We start from the raw sequence: 17,585 nt of genomic DNA, 5'->3' as shown, positions 1-17,585 counted from the left end.
GGAGAGACATTTGTCCAGATTTTACTTTTCTTTTTTTTTTTTCCAACTGGTTCTCGAAAGGGAACCACCACTCTGGTTTCCCAGTCTAGGTGGCCAAAGATGGAAAAGTAGAAGCTGGGTTTGGTGTTGGCCATGCAGGAGAGCCTCTTGCAGAAGTTGTGGGGGGTGAGGAAGTGACAGAAGCAGCTCCTTCAGAGTCCTTTTCTGCTGACCCACCAGGCTGTTTCTTTGGAGTAGGCCTTGCTGTCCTCATTGAGGTTATCACGATGACCAGAAACTCACTCCAACCCATCCAGGTAAAAGTGGTTTTTATTTAAAAAATAAAACAGACGATTTCATATATGTTCTAAAGGCCAGAAATAAAATATAGTCAGATCACACAGGGAGAGAAGTAAATGGGAGGTTTGATAATGAGGTTACCCCTTCCATTCCTCAGCAGGCCCCCCAGTCTCAGCTCTGCTCCCCTCTGGCATCTGCCTCTGCCTCTGCCCCTGCTCCCTCTCTGCGGGCTGGCTTTCAGGGCTTATTCAGGGCATCTGTGTTCCCCCATAGTTCAGTCTGCAGGTGCCTTTGTCTTGTCACAGTGCCAACTCTGGATCTCGCTCTGTGTGACCTTCAGTGTAGCCACTCATCGTCGGTTTCTGCCTTTCAGTGTCTCAATTCCAGATCTCCAGGAGGAATGCCTAGGACGGATGGGGTCCTGTGACATATAGTATGCCTACTAGTTCTTAAAAGGGAACTGCCACTCAAGTCTTCCAGGGGCTGAGGGTAAGAAGAAAGAGAGTGGGGTCTCTAAGAAAGGCATGTGAGAAGTGAGGAAGTGATTGACTTACCAATGCCTCTGTCTCCCCTTTAAAACTTAATTTATATTATTATACCAATAATTTGTATTCTTTATAGAAAAACAGAAAATTAAAATAAGCAAACATATTTTTTAAATACCTGTAATCCCAAACATGATGGCTGTAAACAATCTGGCACCTTCGTAAGTTTTTAAATTCTGTGTTTATATGCTTGAATCCATATGCATGCTAATATTTTTTTTAATTTTTTATTTTAAAAAAAATTTTTTTTTCAACGTTTGTTTATTCTTGGGACAGAGAGAGACAGAGCATGAACGGGGGAGGAGCAGAGAGAGAAGGAGACACAGAATCGGAAACAGGCTCCAGGCTCTGAGCCATCAGCCCAGAGCCTGACGCGGGGCTCGAACTCCCGGACAGCGAGATCGTGACCTGGATGAAGTCGGACGCTTAACCGACTGCGCCACCCAGGCGCCCCTGCATGCTAACATTTTTAACAAAAACAGGATCGTTTTAGATACCACTTTAAAATCTTCTTTACTTAAAAATATATGTGAATGTATTGGATATAAATCCATGTCCATGAATATAAATCAGTGACCTTTTTTAAAAGATTTTGTTGTCAAGTAAAGTCTACACCCAATATGGGGCTTGAACTCACAATCTTGAGATCAAGAGCCACAAGTTCCACTGACCTAGCCAGCCACACCCCTAATGCAAATGTAATTTCTAACTGTTGCATAATATTCATTTTATAGACGTGCCTCAATTCAACCAGGCACCTCTTGTTGATTTTTAATTTGTTTCAGTTTATTTCTTGTTATTTATAAAAAGACTCCAATCAACATCTTAATGTACATACATCTGTAGAATCTCCTGAAACTTTCCTTAATATAAAATAGTTCGGGGCGCCTGGGTGGCTCAGTCGGTTAAGCGTCCGACTTCGGCTCAGGTCATTATCTCACGGTTCCTGAGTTTGAGCCCCGCGTGGGGCTCTGTGCTGACAGCTCAGAACCTGGAGCCTGCTTCACATTCTGTGTCTCCCTCTCTCTCTCTCTGCCCCTTCCCTGCTCATGCTGTGTCTCTCTCTGTCTCAAAAATAAATAAACATTAAAAAAAATTTTTTTAATATAAAATAGTTCAAGTGTATTTGCTTGGTTAGAAGGCATGAGACAAATGACCAGAGTACTTTGCACAAATGTGGATCGCATATACATTTCCATGGTACTATATCTCTACGATGTGTCAGTTTCTCCATATCCTGGATACTATCATTCTCTTTAAACTACCTCAGTTTCTCCTTAACTGGCTTATTTTCTCCTAATTTGCCATCCCTGTGGCAACTCGGGCTAAAGTCATATGGGTTATAGCTCCCTTTAGACCACATACTGCATCTGTGACTCTCCGCGACCAGATGTTTCATTTGAGAGAGCATTATTTTCAGTCTGACCTTTTTCTTCCTCACTGTCTCTGTAACTTGCTAAAATATTTGTATTGAGCATCTGTTTTGCCTCTACCAGCTGGGATGAGTCCAGAAGTGTAGCTTTCCTTCTCTATTTAAAGCTATCAAATATACCATTACCAGGTTTAGCCCAAAGAGTTTACTGAATATTCGTCTTTGGTCAAATAATGCAGACATATCTGCTGAATGAAATTGACTGTCTAGTAAATTATCTGAGGGCCTTATACTGAATCAGGCTTTGCCATAATGGTTTCTGCTTTTTGTTTAGGGAAACATTTATTCATTCACCTATCCATTTGTTTATTTGTTTACCTATCTATATACCAGGGAGTGTCCCTTGACTCTCCTGGATGAGATATTTTGATACAGTTATCCTTAGATAGAACTTTTAATATTAAGGAGTTTACCAACAAGGACAAATGAGAAAAGTAGGCATTCATGTAACAAATTTAGCCATTTGATCTATGACAAAGCATTTTAATGATTTTTTAAATAAAAACAAAGTGTTTATTGTAGGAATTTCCTCAAATATATGAAAGCAAAAAAAAAATCAAACAAAAATCACCTGTAATTATATAACCCGCAGGTAATCAACAGGAACAACACATTTATTTCTATTGTTTGAATCTTTATCTTCAACATAATCCAAAATAATAGCCATGAAAGAACCACTTCCAAAAGGGGCTTCGGGATGCAAGTGAAAACATCTTTAAACTGGTTGTTTATATAAAATGAATGTTAATTAATCACTAGGAGGGAAGAACAGTGGACCTCTGAGCAGTGTTTAAAAGGAGACACAGAGGGAGAGCATAGGGAGAAAGGAAAAGGAAAGAACGTAAGAGAGCCAGGAGAACTGGAGAGGAAATAAACTGAGAAAATTACATACAAAAGAATGGAAATCACTGGTGGTTGGTAAAAGCAAAGAGAAGAATATAGGAGAAGAGGAGACAAGGGGCCAGCGTCAGAGTAGATCTACTTGTTAATCAGGACGCTTTTAAAGGTTGCAAGAGGGAACAACTCATTGTGAAGCAGGATGCACAAAAGGGACTGGGGATTATTTGGATACATACTAGGTAGGGTGTTTCTAGTAACTAAAGGAAAGACTGAACAAATCCATGCATGGTTAGGCTGTGCCTCACGAACTGTGGGAACCAGGGACTCACAAACTACTAAAAATTTTTTAGTGCATCTCTTGTCTTTGCTTTTCTCTGTGTATCACATGTACCATATCTTACTGGAGACCGTCTGGCACCATGTGATAGAAAACATAACTGCCAACAGTTGGCAAGCTTCCTACCCCAGGCCTCCCACAACCTGAAAGGGACTTAGTCTCGCTCTTCAATTCCAGGAAAATCTCAGGAATTACTTTGATTTGCCCACTTTGCATAATTTGTGCACACCTCAAGCAATCACCACTGGCGAGATAGCTGATATCAAGTAAGAACATGGTGACTCCCTCCCGCATGTTTAGAGTGAAAGAAAAAGTAGTTCCGAGACTGAGACTGTTTCCAGAAAGCCCTGGACAGACAAACTACAGATGTTCACTACTGATCTCAAAGCAGCATGATTCCAAACCATTTGGAAGAAATTTGAGCAATAACAACAGATCATTTCAGCTTCCTGTCTCCCTAGAAAGTATAAAACAAGCAGACTTCTCCATGGGTCACTGTCTCCATCATGCATGTTTGGTTTGGGGATTCCATTCAGCTCCTGGAGTATCTTCCACAATGATGACACAGTCCCAAGGAGTATTGAGTACCCAGAAAGACAGATTCCTCTAAGGCCAATGTAAGCATTTTCTTATTCAAAAGTCTTTTACAAATCTCAGATTTTGAAAACTGAGCCTCTAGTATTATAGTTTATGAGCAAGCCAGATTAGGAAAGGCCATCTATGAGGCATGGAGGAAAGGGAGAGGGCAGCACCTTTGTGGAGTAGAAACTCCCTTCTGTTGCACAGTTAATACCAAAGACCAACAGAGTTACTCACGGACAGATGGAAGAATGGGTAGGGAGTCAGGACGACATTGGAGAGAAGGGAACTGGCCTATGAGCTGGTCTTAACTCTGGAACAAGAAGCCCTGGCTTTTAGTGGAATGGTTGCAGAAGCATTTCATTTACTCTCAGAAAATACCATGCACTCAAACCTTTTTCGTTTTTCTCAATGTCAGACTAGTCATCTTGGTTTTCCGTTCATGTACCTAATATTCTTTCAGTGAATGAAGAGAGATTTTGCTTCAAGGATATTCCAACTGTGTCATCCAACTTTTAGAAGACAAATCATCATTCTAGTCCATCCGTCCTGCTGGATTATAAGTTTCATGAGAGCAAGGTACCCATCATAGTTTTAGACCGTTCTCTCTCCCTTTTTGAGACTCTTAGTGAAGTATGGCTAGTAGGGCTCAGTAAATATGTACTAAATTGAATTGATAGATAATCATAAAATACTTGGGCCTAAAAATGATGCCTACAATTAAAGAAGGCTTACGACACATTCTGTAAATAAGGTTTTTGCTAATCCACCCTTTAATTTACCTTTTAAATCTTAGTCAATCCACGTCAACCCGTATTTATTGAGTGGCCTACTTTCTACAACTCATTATGCTATGCACCCACTACATAGGTTCAGTAAAATTCTCACTACAGCTTTGAAAAGATGGATTCTCATAAAGAAAAGTTAGATTGCCATAGGAAAAAAAAAAAGAGGCAAGCTAAAACTTAACCACTATTTGCTCTCAAGCTGTGGGGGATGAAACTGACAGCTTCAGGCTGGCTACAGATCCCAGCCCCCTTAAGCAACCCTTGCGGCATCAAGAAACACAACAGGCTAAACCCAATATTTGGCTGCTGCTGCTGCTGCTGCTGCTGCTGCTGCTGCTGCTGCTGTTTTAAGAACAAGCAGTATGAGTCAGAAGGGCCATTTTTTTTTCTCCAGTGTGTTCTCCAGAGAAGGGCATGGAGAGTTACTCCATTTGAAGAGTCACAATTAACGTGGAGCCATTGCCATATGTTAACTAGATTATTCAGGAACCATTTTGCAGACCACTTAAAACTCCAATGTGCTTAATTGCACATTTGGACAGTTCACAGCATGGTCTAGTTTTGTGTGTGTGTTTGTGTGTGTGTGTGTGTGTGTGTGTGTGTGTGTGTGTGTGAGTGAGTCCCTTTTTGTGAGTTTAAATGTTCTTTCTTCATTTGGCAAAAGCAAGCTCTATTTTGTTTTGTTTTGTCTTTAACTCAGTGTCATATGTGTTGCCCAAGAGGGGATCCTTTCCCTTAGCGCCAGATGTGATACTCCCAAGGTTGAAAAAACTTCAGGGAAAAGGTAGCAAAGCCAATCCAAACATAAAGCCTAAACTTCCCAGGTCATCCACCTCCAGAAATGCCATGAGATTGAATGTTTGCTTCTTAGTCATCCTGGAAATAAGTAGGTATGACACAAGCTATGACATTAAGGGAAGATACAATAGTCAATAGACCTGTCACATGCCTTTCATCAGCCATGACAGTCATGGGACCTGAGGGACAGTAAACAGAACTGTCAGTCTGACCACATCTCATTTCTAGATTATGCTACTCTCTCCCATGAAGGCCTGGCCTCTCTTTGCCTTGATTATATACAAAGTAACTAACAATTCTTACAATTCTCCTCCCCACGGTGTTGGATGTGCAAAGGTGATTATTTTCTCCTATCCTTCCATCAGTAAATACAAAGAATATCAAATACAAGTTAGAAGTTGAGATTTACACAAGTAAATGCAAATGTATTATATGTACATATACACATTATTTATTATTATACACATAATATTATTATTATATGTAATACATACACATGTATGTATTACATATATGGGTAATATGTATGTGTACATGTGTGTATGTAAATGTATATAAATGTTTTGTGATTAGACTGTGGACTGATAGAAGCCCCTGTATAGGTCCTTGACTATTCTGATGCTTTATTCCTTCACACTATTCCTTTGTTTTTTCTCTTCACTTTCTTCCTTGTTCTCTAGCTCTCTAAGTTCTACTTATGCTAGCTGACTAAACATGAACCACTCAAGATATAGCCCTCCTCAAGGACTTAAACATGTGCTTCTTTCTGACTGGAATGCCCTCCTTCCCACTCCCTGCCACTAACCTTTGTTTAACTATTTACTATTCTCTTCATCATTGCTTCATACTATTTCCTCAAGAAGCTTCCTCTGTATCCCTCAAACTCTATTTGTTTTGGTCAGTGAATTTCTTTTTACATGATTTCCTCAGATGTCCATTGAGCTTAGGAATGAGACACTCAAAAGCTTTAGTAAGCTTGAATACATGGTAGTGGGCTTTACCATAGAGTGATCTGACTGAACCATTTTATGGCCAATCCCAGATGTCAGCATCCTTAAGTAATCTGTCCGGACTAATGAGGTTCCCCAGAGAACATCCTTCCAGGCTCCTGCCTAAAAGGTAAAGGCCTGGCTGCCAACATTCTGGAAGCCATACAGACCAAGACAAACGGGAGTCTCAACATTTGATACGTAAATATTTACTCCATCCTTCTGTTTTCAGTAAGCACCTGTATTTGTTTCCTATTGCTGGTCTAACAAATGGCCACATACTAAGTAGCTTAACAGAATACGAAATGATTATCTTACAGTTCTAGAGTTCAGAATCTGAAAGTGTTCCACTGGAATAAAATCAAGTTGTCAGCAGGGCTGGGTTTATTTTTGGAGCCTCTAGGGAGAATCCATTTCCAAATCTGCCCTTTCTGGCTTCTAGAGGCTGCCCATACTCTTTGGCTCTCGCTCTCTTCCTGCATCTTCAAAGCCAACAACAGCAGTCAAGTCCTACTTATACTGCTTCCTTCTGATCCTTCCTCTTCTGCTTCCCTCTTTCACTTACAAGGATGCTGGATTACATTGTGTCTGCCCAGCTCAACCAGAAACCTTCCCATCTCAAGGTCCACTGATTAGCGGCCATAATTACCTTTTGCTGCATAACCTAAAATATTCATAGGTTCTGGAGATTAGAATGTAGTCACCTTTGGTGGCCATTATTTTGCCTATCATGTCATCTCACTGCTCAGTTGTGCCTAGGGTGTCAACAAGTACGGAGACCCTTGGTTTCACCCTCTTTACAAACTAAATCTCCTGTTTTCTCTGTGATAGTATGTAGAAGAGTGGCAATTAATGACTAGAGAGACAGGGGAATCCATTCTGAAGGTCTAAGTACAGGACTTCTTAAAGAGAATTTCTACGAATCTGCCTTTTTTTTATCTCTACCTTCACTGTCCACCCCCTACTTCCATAAATACCTAATATATATACCAGACACACCAATTCTTGAGACTTTGGAAGGTGTCTGGATTATACCAGTACCTTGGGTTGCTTCTTGGCTTTCTCCACTGCCAGGTTACGATAAAGCTTTCTCAGGTGTCTTTAAGTCAACTGCCACTCATATGTTTTCTTTCTAGCTTCCTAAATTTCAGTACTCTTCCCTTTTCTTCTGTTCTGTTTGTCCTTATGGGTTTATGCCTTTATGGTAGATTGATTTTATAAATATCTCGAATTTTCCCCCTCCTTATATTCATGCTCCTTGCAATGTAAATTTGCAACTTCTCCAATTAAGAGATGGAGCCAGTTTTCCCACCCCTTAAATCTAGACAGGACTTGTGACTTGCTTAGGCCGAAAGAATGAAGCAGAAGTGACAATGTGCCATTCTAAACATAGACCTCAGGAGAATTCACACATTTCCACTCAGTTTCTTGGGGTCCCTCATTTTCCACATGAACAAGCCCAATCTGGCCTGATGAAGGATGGTAGCCTGAGTTGGCCCAGAGGTTCTAGTGAAGTCCATAGAGATGGGAGAGTGCAGCCAAGATGAGTAAAGCTGAACTTGACTTGCAGCTGACCGAGGGAGTCCTGCTGAGACCATATAAATCAGCCATTTGAGCCCAGGTCACAGTGCTGACCACAGAATCATGAGTTAAATAAATGGTTGTTGTTTGAAGTCACTACACTTCGTGGTATTTGGTTATGTTGCAAAAGCTACCTCATATAGCCTTTAAAATTCCATTTATTGTTATTAAGTGGGAATTTAGGGACTGAAATTTAGATGTATATGTTCAATTCTCCCTCCATCTTTACCTGGAATTCTTGATTGATTGCTTTCTCAGTATGGGATCTGTTCAGTAGAGAACCATAGAGCTCTACACGGATATCACACTAAAATTTAGTTATTAAAATGTATCTATTTATTTTTTCATTCATTCACCTGATTTTGATAAAACAATAACTTTGTCCAATGCACAGCTGACAAAGCTTTTGGTCTATGATGATTCCTGTTGGTCAAAGAAGCAGTCACCATGATGAGCCTTAGTACTTCATGTAAAACATATTTTTATATTTAATTCCTGCAAAGAGAAACTATATAGCTCTCTTTATCTTACCTTCCCAGAGTACTCTCTCATGATACTCTTAAATAGGAAGTCCTTTAGGACCTTTAGTCACAGTTTAGTATAGAAAATAATTTTGAAATGTGGTTAGTTAACAACACATTAAAATCAATTCTACTGACATTTTTTTTTCTGCTAACTTTATGTCAACAGCCCATTTAAAGTTGGATATAAATAGCCCATCTAAAATGGAGTAAAGTTCTAAACCAGCAATACATAGTCAACAGCCCAATGTTTCAAATCAAAATAGTATTAAGATCTAAATATCTTCATTTGTATTTCCTAATATGTACAATGCCTTGTTTCGTTGGCAATCATCAATTGAATTTATTTTTATCAGCTCTTTATAATCTGCATAGTTATTTATTTTTGAAGTTTGATCACAAAAGAAATTATTTAAAATATTGTAGTATGAGTCATTCAACGGAACAAGCCTTTCATATATTTGAAGGAAGATTGCCATGTCTTTGGCTCTGATTGTCAAACTAAAGCAGGATATAGCTCTAACCAATACAATAATTATTATATCCCATCCTAATTATGAGACCAGGAATATAATCATCATTACACAAAAACTTTTAATAATTTTTCTCAACACAGCTTTTGTTAACTCAGTTATAATTAAACATGCATATTTTAGCCCTAAATCCAGTTATAATAGATGATTCACAGCCTTTGTGGGCAACATAAAGGATTTCTGGGAAACATATAGCAAACAATGAGTAAAAGGATACAATCATTTTATGACCTTGGTTACTAATGGACCTGGTGTTTCTCACCAAAGATCATTATAATTTCCTAGATACAATAAAATGCCATTATCTTGGAGGTAGCAACTTTACAGAACATATGAAAGATACACAATATGGAAAACAGGGAAAACCCAAGTCCCAATAAGAGTGCATGTTAAACAATGATAAAGATAGGATATGATAACAGCCCAAAGAAGAAACTGATGAATAGTCATAAAAGCTAGTATTTTTGAGGGCTTACCATTTTACATCCTCTCAACAATCCTGTGAGATAGTTATTATAATCCTCATTTTATAGGTAAGGCAACTGAGAAACAAAGAGGTTATATAACTTTCTTAATATTATATAGCCAGAAGGAGGTAGAGTTGGGACTCATATCCAGGCATTCTGCTTCTTAACCACTACATACATTGATGAAGATTCCACTCCAAAATGAAGCCATATGCACATTGCTTTCCATGGAATTCGACCTTCTCTAATCTAGCTTCCCCTGTTAGCTCTAAAAATGCCCTGACATGAAGATGACCATACTCTCATGAGAGGGTGTGTATGTGAAATTATATCTTCTTTAAAAAATTCTTTGTCTTGCCGTTTCTATTCAAGTCTACTTTCTGGAGGCTGCTTTTCACCTTTTACTTTTATCTGACTTTATTTTCATAAAATATCAATGTCAGTGGCCTATTTAACTAATTAGTGCAAGAGTGATATGTTTTCATGATTATTGCAGTAGTCATAATCCCTTTTATGTTGCACAGGTGTGTAATCAATGCACCTTTTAAATTCTATGGAGTGTGGTCCTCCTTCTAATTGCAGTAAATTGGGTGCACTAATCACTTTGAGTTGTTGGCCAACATATTTATAGATTTCTACCAGGTGTTCTACCAGAAGATAATTGCTTAACAGTACAGAGTATTTCAACAGTGTTGATTGTAAAACAAATGCAATGGTAACTTCAGATGCTGGTGTTATAGTTCATTCACTCATTCATTCATTTACTCATTCAAAAGAAATCATTATGCATCATGTCTGTGCCAGTCATTGAACTACACATTGGGAAAATAAAATAAAAGGCATAAAATACACTCCCTGCCTCCAAGAGTCTCACAATGTAGTGAATATTATAATGAAATAAGCTATTTTATAAGCCATGAGAAAAAAAAAAAAAAAGAGAGACATATAAAATTTTCCACAGGAGCACAAAGGAGTAGATGACTAACTGCTTTGGAGCGATGAAGTCAGAGTCAAAAAGGAGATAATGACACTTGAGCTAAATCTAGAAGAATATGTAGGAATTCGCCAGTTGTAGGGAATGGTGAAGGTCCTGGAAACATCAGCACATTTTATGTGGTTGACACATAGGGTACACATGAGGGAAGGGCTTGGAATGAGGCTGTGTTGGTAGAATAGATTCAAATTGTGAATGTATTTTATTTTAGGGGGAAAAGTTAAACTTTTATTCTCATTAACAGTAGAGAAGCATGAAAAAGTTTTAATCAGATAAAACACATATCACATGGTCTCATAATTTTCTGGGTATAAGACTGCCTCCCTCACTACACTTGTCACAAGAGCCTTCACTTCATAGGTGCTCTATAAAGTTAAGTGAATCTTGAATGATTGGGTTAATAAATTAAAATTTTTTAAAAGATAACTTGGTCAGCCATGCAAACCATGGATTTGAGTGGGGATCAGTTGGAAGACAAGGAGACCTTCTGGAAAACTTGTATTTGTGCAGCTATAACATAACGAGAGACCGAGCAAAGTCATGTCAGTAAGAACCAAAATGTAAAGCCAGCAACCACTTTACCAATTGATCTTGTGAAAGTCTGTGAACAGGTGTGAAGAAAATCTAGTCTGGAATAATATGGTGCCAGTTATGCAGCTTATTGAGGGGAGGGCATTTACCCGTTCGGCCATCACCTGCTTGGATGCCCCATAATATTGTTTGGGGCTGATGCTGTCAAGTTTTTAATAAATTAAGTGATCCACACAGTCCCCCTTGAACTTAAAGCTATGTCTTTTGTCATGACCCACATTTTTTATCAAATACTTAGGTATAATCACATCACTTTGATATGAAGTCTATCTGAACAGTCAAAATTCAAACTATGTCTTTTCCTGGTCTGACAATGATGACTTACAACATCAGCAAAATTCTGTAGCAGCAATAGCAGCAGTAATATTAGGCAAAAAGGCTTATAAATAAGAGAGAGCTGTGACAACATGTGGAGAAAGTAGATGAGAAGCTACAGTGAGGGCTCGGTGCGCATTTAAGTACCATGCTTTATAGCTAGAGCAGGAACCCTGATAGCCCAAAGAACTAAGGAATAAATGAAACTATTGCAAGGAAAGTGCTTAGAGAATATAATAGACCCATATTAAAAACCATTACGGAGGGGAAACCGCCCTCTTACTACAATGCTATTAGCACTATATATTTATAAAGATGAACAGCAATTGTTCCTTACCTGGTTCTTGGAGGCACCTCTTAAAACAAAAGCAGTACAAACATTTAAAACATAATACTAATGCTACTTTCAATCTCTAGAGTTCTTCCTGCGGACTTATTCTAGATTAAAACTTCTTGTTCCCAAACTCAAACCAGGAGTAAAAGCAACTCAAAGGGCCTCAGCATTATACCAATACCAGATATCTTGCCAATGACAGGACTTTCCTAAGAGTGAAAATAATCAAACATTATGAAGGGCATGTCTTTCTGTTTTAAGCACAAATGTGATTAATTCTCACATCACATACTGACAAACAAAAACATGATCAATATTAGACCACCATGCTGAGACAGAGGCAAACAACATTTGAAAAATCATCAAACTATGAATGGAAAGAAGAAACCAAGAGAAAAGAGCTGGTCTTGGTGGAAGATGAGTTTGGCCTTGGGCAATGCTGTTTTTGGAGGAAGGAAAATACTCGTATCTTGGTAAACTGTCTTACCTCATTCTCTATTCAGTTTTAGATAAGAGTTTAACAAAATAGAGAATTGAAATTGAAATGCTTAACACCTATGAAAATATGTTTTTAGTTTGCATCTTGAGAAATTAAACAAGAGCACTGCAAAATAATTCCATTCAAAATTGCAACTTTTATAGAAGACTCTCGTGACAGAAGTTTCCATTTCATTCCTTGGTCTTAAGGTCTACAGCTTGGTATTGCCCTAGTCAGAACCACTCTCCTGAAGATACACAGGAAACAAGACATCTTCACATTTAAAACTTAAAACTCTCCAACCTAAATATGCACATGGTGACAATCATGACAGTTCCTTAAGTTGATGAATAAAAACAGGAGTATACATCTGTTCTAATTGGCATTTCTATCTCATCCGGCCCGTTTGTGGGGCCTGATGAGCTGTGGTTTGCCAACAGATTCACATACCAAGGGTTGGGCCAGGGAGACACCGAATAACCTTCCTCTCAAAGGAATCAGAAGCACATTCAATTTGAACAAAAGTCTAGAAATACACTAACAGATTTCCTTATAAAGACCTAGCAGAAAAGCATATTGTTTCTCATTGCTTATTAGCATCAAACCATAATGACGCCTTTAATGACTGTTTTGGTGAAAGGGTCACATTGATCAGCCCACGCGTTGGCTTGCTAATTTTTTGTTTTGCCAGTGAATCAGTTGATATGGAAATGTTCTTTCATTTAAGTAGCTATATCTCAACAGTGTACTTTTAAAAAATACCAAGTATTCACACATATCATCTCTCTCTCCCCCTTTCACACATGCACACACACATACACACACTTAAATGTTCTATGTGTCTGTGTATGTATGTGTGAGAAAGATTTATTTCTGAAATGAGGGTGTGACATTGGGTTACAGATATCAAACAAGTGGTGGGATATTTGGCTCTGGAGTCAAGGGGAGAGATTCAGTATGGAGACAGAGGTATGGGAGCCATCTGTATAGAATTAACAATTGAAGATGTGTCAGTGAGTAAAATCATAAATGGAAGAGAAAGTGCCTTGGTGAGTGCCATTATTCTAAATTTTATGTTACTTTCAAATAAACAAATTGAGTTAATAATGTAGTGAGCATTCATTTTTGTTTTTACTTGGAGGGGGTGAGGCTGTTCCTTTATTTTTGGTTTTGTCTGCCCAGTATCCAATCTCATTTGAGGATCGAGTGGGATAACAACTTCCCTTTCCTGGGTGAGCACACCTGCTGGCTCCAATCTGTGCCAGTAAAAGTCAGTCCAAAGGTTTGCTATCAGGAAAGAGCATCCGCTTTTAGCTGCAGCTGCTAAGCTGGAAGACTGTGTAAGTCTGAAGCTGTCGCTCAGTCCCATCTTTTCTGCCCCTTGGTGAAAGACTGCCCTGGGATGATGTTAACACGGAAGGAAAAAGTTCAGAGAGGTGAAGAGATGGCTTCCTGGGGGCATCATTTGGTCTGTCAGATCAAGTTGTGGTCAAAGCTGAATGACCTCTGCACTTTCCCCTTGCAGATGAAAAAATTCTAATTAATACACGTACTTGTGGAAAGAGTCAGCATCAGAATAGGAGGAAAATAAATGTGCTCTCATAGATTCATAACTGTTTAAAGAACAAAACAGCTTCTGTACAAAATGCAAGGTTTCCAGCCAGTTTTTATCGTATGGTTTTGTTTGTTTGCTTGCTTGAATATACAAGCATTAGTCTTCCCAGATCAGAGCTATAAAGACACTAACTTTCAGAATTGTGGAGAAGGAACAAAAGATGTCATCTTCCCAGGGAAGCAAAGGAAACAATGAATTGGTGATCTACTGTAATGGCCCCTCGTTTCTCAAAAGGACTAGCTCTCAGTGGCCTCCATCCAGCAAGCAAATAATCATGGTTAGTTAACTTCTCCCAAAATCTTTAAGACGTACTTAAAATAAATACGAAATTTTTTCCAATTATCAATTTCTCATTTAAGACATTTCTCCATTCTATCAATCTACAATCTACATAATCTATCAATGTACATAATCTCTCAGGCAAAATTCATACACTACTTACAAAGTAAAGTAATGGATAAGAAATTTGAGCTTTTTTGGTACTTATAATATATAGTAAATGTTCAGAAGAGAAACATCATCAGCTTAGTTTCACAGGCCCTGCTACGAATTTGGAATCTTTACGAACCCAGAATAACAACTGCTGTCATGCGATGAGCCTTACTGTGTGCCAGGCACCATGCTAAGTGTTTTCATCCCCATACACTAAGGATATATGGGATATCCTCATTCCATTATACAAGTATGAAAAATGATTTGGATAAATTGAGTGACTTGTCTGGTCATAGACCAGTGATATAAGCCATATCATCATGTGCTGCATCTCAGACTGACATTCATAACCACTCTGTTATTTGCCTCTAGTGAACATGTCTACCTGAAGGACTGTGAGATGACCATCTTTCCTACTGGGACTTGATTTGCAAGGCTTTCCCCAGGTCTTAGGCAAAAGCAAACAAACAAACAAACACACAAGGCAAAAACAAAAACCAAACAAAAAAATAAACAAAAAAACAACAAAAGAAAAGCAGGAGAAACATGGGAAGAGAAATTTAGAATGTTTTCCAAGTCCTTAAATTATTGGAGCTTAAGACATTGCAAAAAGGGAGTGATGAGCTCCGAATTCATCCCCTAAAGTACAATGTCATATCTTTACTTTAGCATGTATCATATAGTTCAAGAATTAGTTATTTCCTTGTTTTTTCCCCCCCGTAGGCTGTGAAATCTTGGAAGATAGCCTGTACTCTATTCATCTCAGAATCCCTTGAACCTGACTAAAAAGCTCCCACAAAGAAGGAGTTTAATATACCTTCATTGACTAAGTGAACATACCCTTAAGAGACCCCTCCATAGCATCTGCATGGCAGATACCCCTCGAACAAGGGTGAGTCAGTGAAACTTTTCCTCACCATGAGGCCCCAAGAACAGACCTCTCAGGCAGTCAAAGCTATGATACCATGTGGTTTTGAGTAAGTTGACTTATCTGCTGCAATGCCAAATGAATTAATTTTTTTTAGATTAGAGAAAACCTGTTCACTGTAGGAAACAAAAATAAAAATGAAGAATTTTTAAACTACCCATAATCTTACTAACCAGAAATAGACACAGTTAACATTTTAGTGTTTTTCCTCACAATTTTTTCCATATATGCATACATACAATGATATATATGCTTATATAACTTATATTTTCTCCTGACATTATGAGCATTTTTAATATGTTTACAAAATAATTGGAAACAATTTTAGCAACTCCATTAATCTAAACTTGTGGGTGCTTCAGAACACATTTAATCTCTCAGCAACAATAATAATCAACAAAATTTATTGAGCACCTACCTACATAGAGAGCACCAATGCTAAGCTCTGGAGTGATATGACAATGAATGTTGTAGATATGTGCCTGAAGCTTATAATTCCCCCTTGTTGAACATTTTGTTTGTTAGTGATGTTTTACTACTTTAAGAAACACTATGATGACTGTCTAAAAATCTTTCTAGAAGCTTTTTAATAATTGTACTCTAAGTCAGTAAGGAATATGTTTTTCATCAGAAGTACATACTTTCCTACACAGTGTGTGAGTTTGTGTATGTACATGTGCAGGCATATACAAGCACATATGTAAATAAGATAATGAAATGAAACTTTTATAAAATAATATTAGTCCTTTCTATATACAATGTATTCTTATTTTTCTATCCTATAATAGTCTACTCTTTTAAAATTTCTTTTTCAAAATGACTGATCTTGACCCACAACAGTTTTTTACCCCACTAATGAGTAAGGATCTGCAGTGGAAAACACTGTCTTAGAGGGCAGTGAAGCATCATGGTTTCACTAGAGGACCTAATAAGGACTCTAGCACCAACCAAGCACAAAAGTCAGTTATTAGCTCTAGAGGAAGCATGAAGCTTCCTGAAAAAAAGCAAGACTCCAGAAAAATTTTTAAAAAGCTGCCGTTAGGAGAATTGTTACCATCAGCCAAAGAAGCCACCAGAGGCAATTGCTGTCTCTTGAAGCTGTCACAGAGAAGAGGATCAACTAAAGGGAGGAGCCCAAAGGGAGGAGTCCTTGCCAAGAAGAACGTGGCCGGGAGCCTTCACCATCAGGATCCTCCTCTGCTGAGAGAAACTGCCAAAAGCAGCTGAGGCATCCCTGACGTGATTTGAGGTTAACAGGATAGTGGGATTTAAATGCTCAGAAACCTTTAGCTTTCTTCCTCTTTATAGACCTCGTCATCTTTGAAATTAGGGCAATTGTTCAGTTTCTCAACACAGGGTCACCAGGAGGAAGAATAACAATTCTCTGCCTGGAAATCCAATAGGGTTAGAGGCCCAGGAAGCCATCAAGATGCTGAGTTGTCAGCCTTTTGATTTCCTGTGGTGCAGAAAAGAGTGTAAACGGGCTGCAATTTACAATGAATGCAATGGTGAGCAGTGGGCCGATTTAACTAGTAGAAGAAGGTGCCGCAGCAGGTGGGGGAGGATTACAGGAGGAGATGGTGGGCTAAACATTTTAGGGAGAGCTAAATATTTTAGGTCTCTAGGCAAAATGAAGGAGTACAGAGTTTCTAAAGTCAGAATGACCCAGAATGACCACCTGTCCTATTTTGCCTGGGACTGTCTTCATTTTAACACTGAAAGTCCTGCATCCCAGGAAACCCCTCAGTCTTGAGAACACTAGCACAGCTGGTCACCCTGAGTTTTACTCCAGTTAGTTTGCAGCTTACTGACCATGTGACCTATTTACTCAACATCTCTAATTTGCTCAGCATCTATGTGCTTCAGTTTCCTCATCTATAAAATGGAGGGAATAGTGCTTACCCATCACCAATCAAAGAGGATCATAAGTACTTTTTAGTAGTTCTATTCTTACAGGGGCTTTCCTCAGAGCCTGCCTTAACCACAGCAATGCCCAAGATAAGGAGCAGAAAGCTGACTGAGGGGTACATCTTCAGGCGGTACGAGGTGCAGAGGGATTACGGTATTCCAGCGCTACCACCCATGGCAGCCTTTTGCACTCCTGATAAGTTAGGAGTGAGTTGGGCAGCACAAAAATGCCTTGCAAGCCAAGCTTTCAAAAACAAGGGAAAGACAGAAGTTTGTGAAAAGAAGAGTAAGTTTATTATAA

The 17,585-nt window shown here is 38.7% G+C and overlaps 1 long non-coding RNA gene across 1 annotated transcript in view; it reads right to left on the bottom strand.

The window, feature by feature from the left end:
- Window positions 1–291: 291 nt before the first annotated feature.
- Window positions 292–17,585, bottom strand: part of LOC121042837 (uncharacterized) — an 82,219-nt gene continuing 64,925 nt past the window's right edge. The window contains exon 3 of the long non-coding RNA XR_005796479.1: window positions 292–762. This is a non-coding gene — a long non-coding RNA (uncharacterized LOC121042837). The remainder of the gene's footprint in view (window positions 763–17,585) is intronic.

This window comes from Herpailurus yagouaroundi, unplaced genomic scaffold (genome assembly GCF_014898765.1).
Source record: "Herpailurus yagouaroundi ecotype Mexico unplaced genomic scaffold, PumYag 186, whole genome shotgun sequence".
Classification (NCBI taxonomy): domain Eukaryota; kingdom Metazoa; phylum Chordata; class Mammalia; order Carnivora; family Felidae; genus Herpailurus; species Herpailurus yagouaroundi.
Note: the sequence above shows the minus strand (reverse complement) of the source record. Positions and strands in the feature narration are given on the sequence as shown.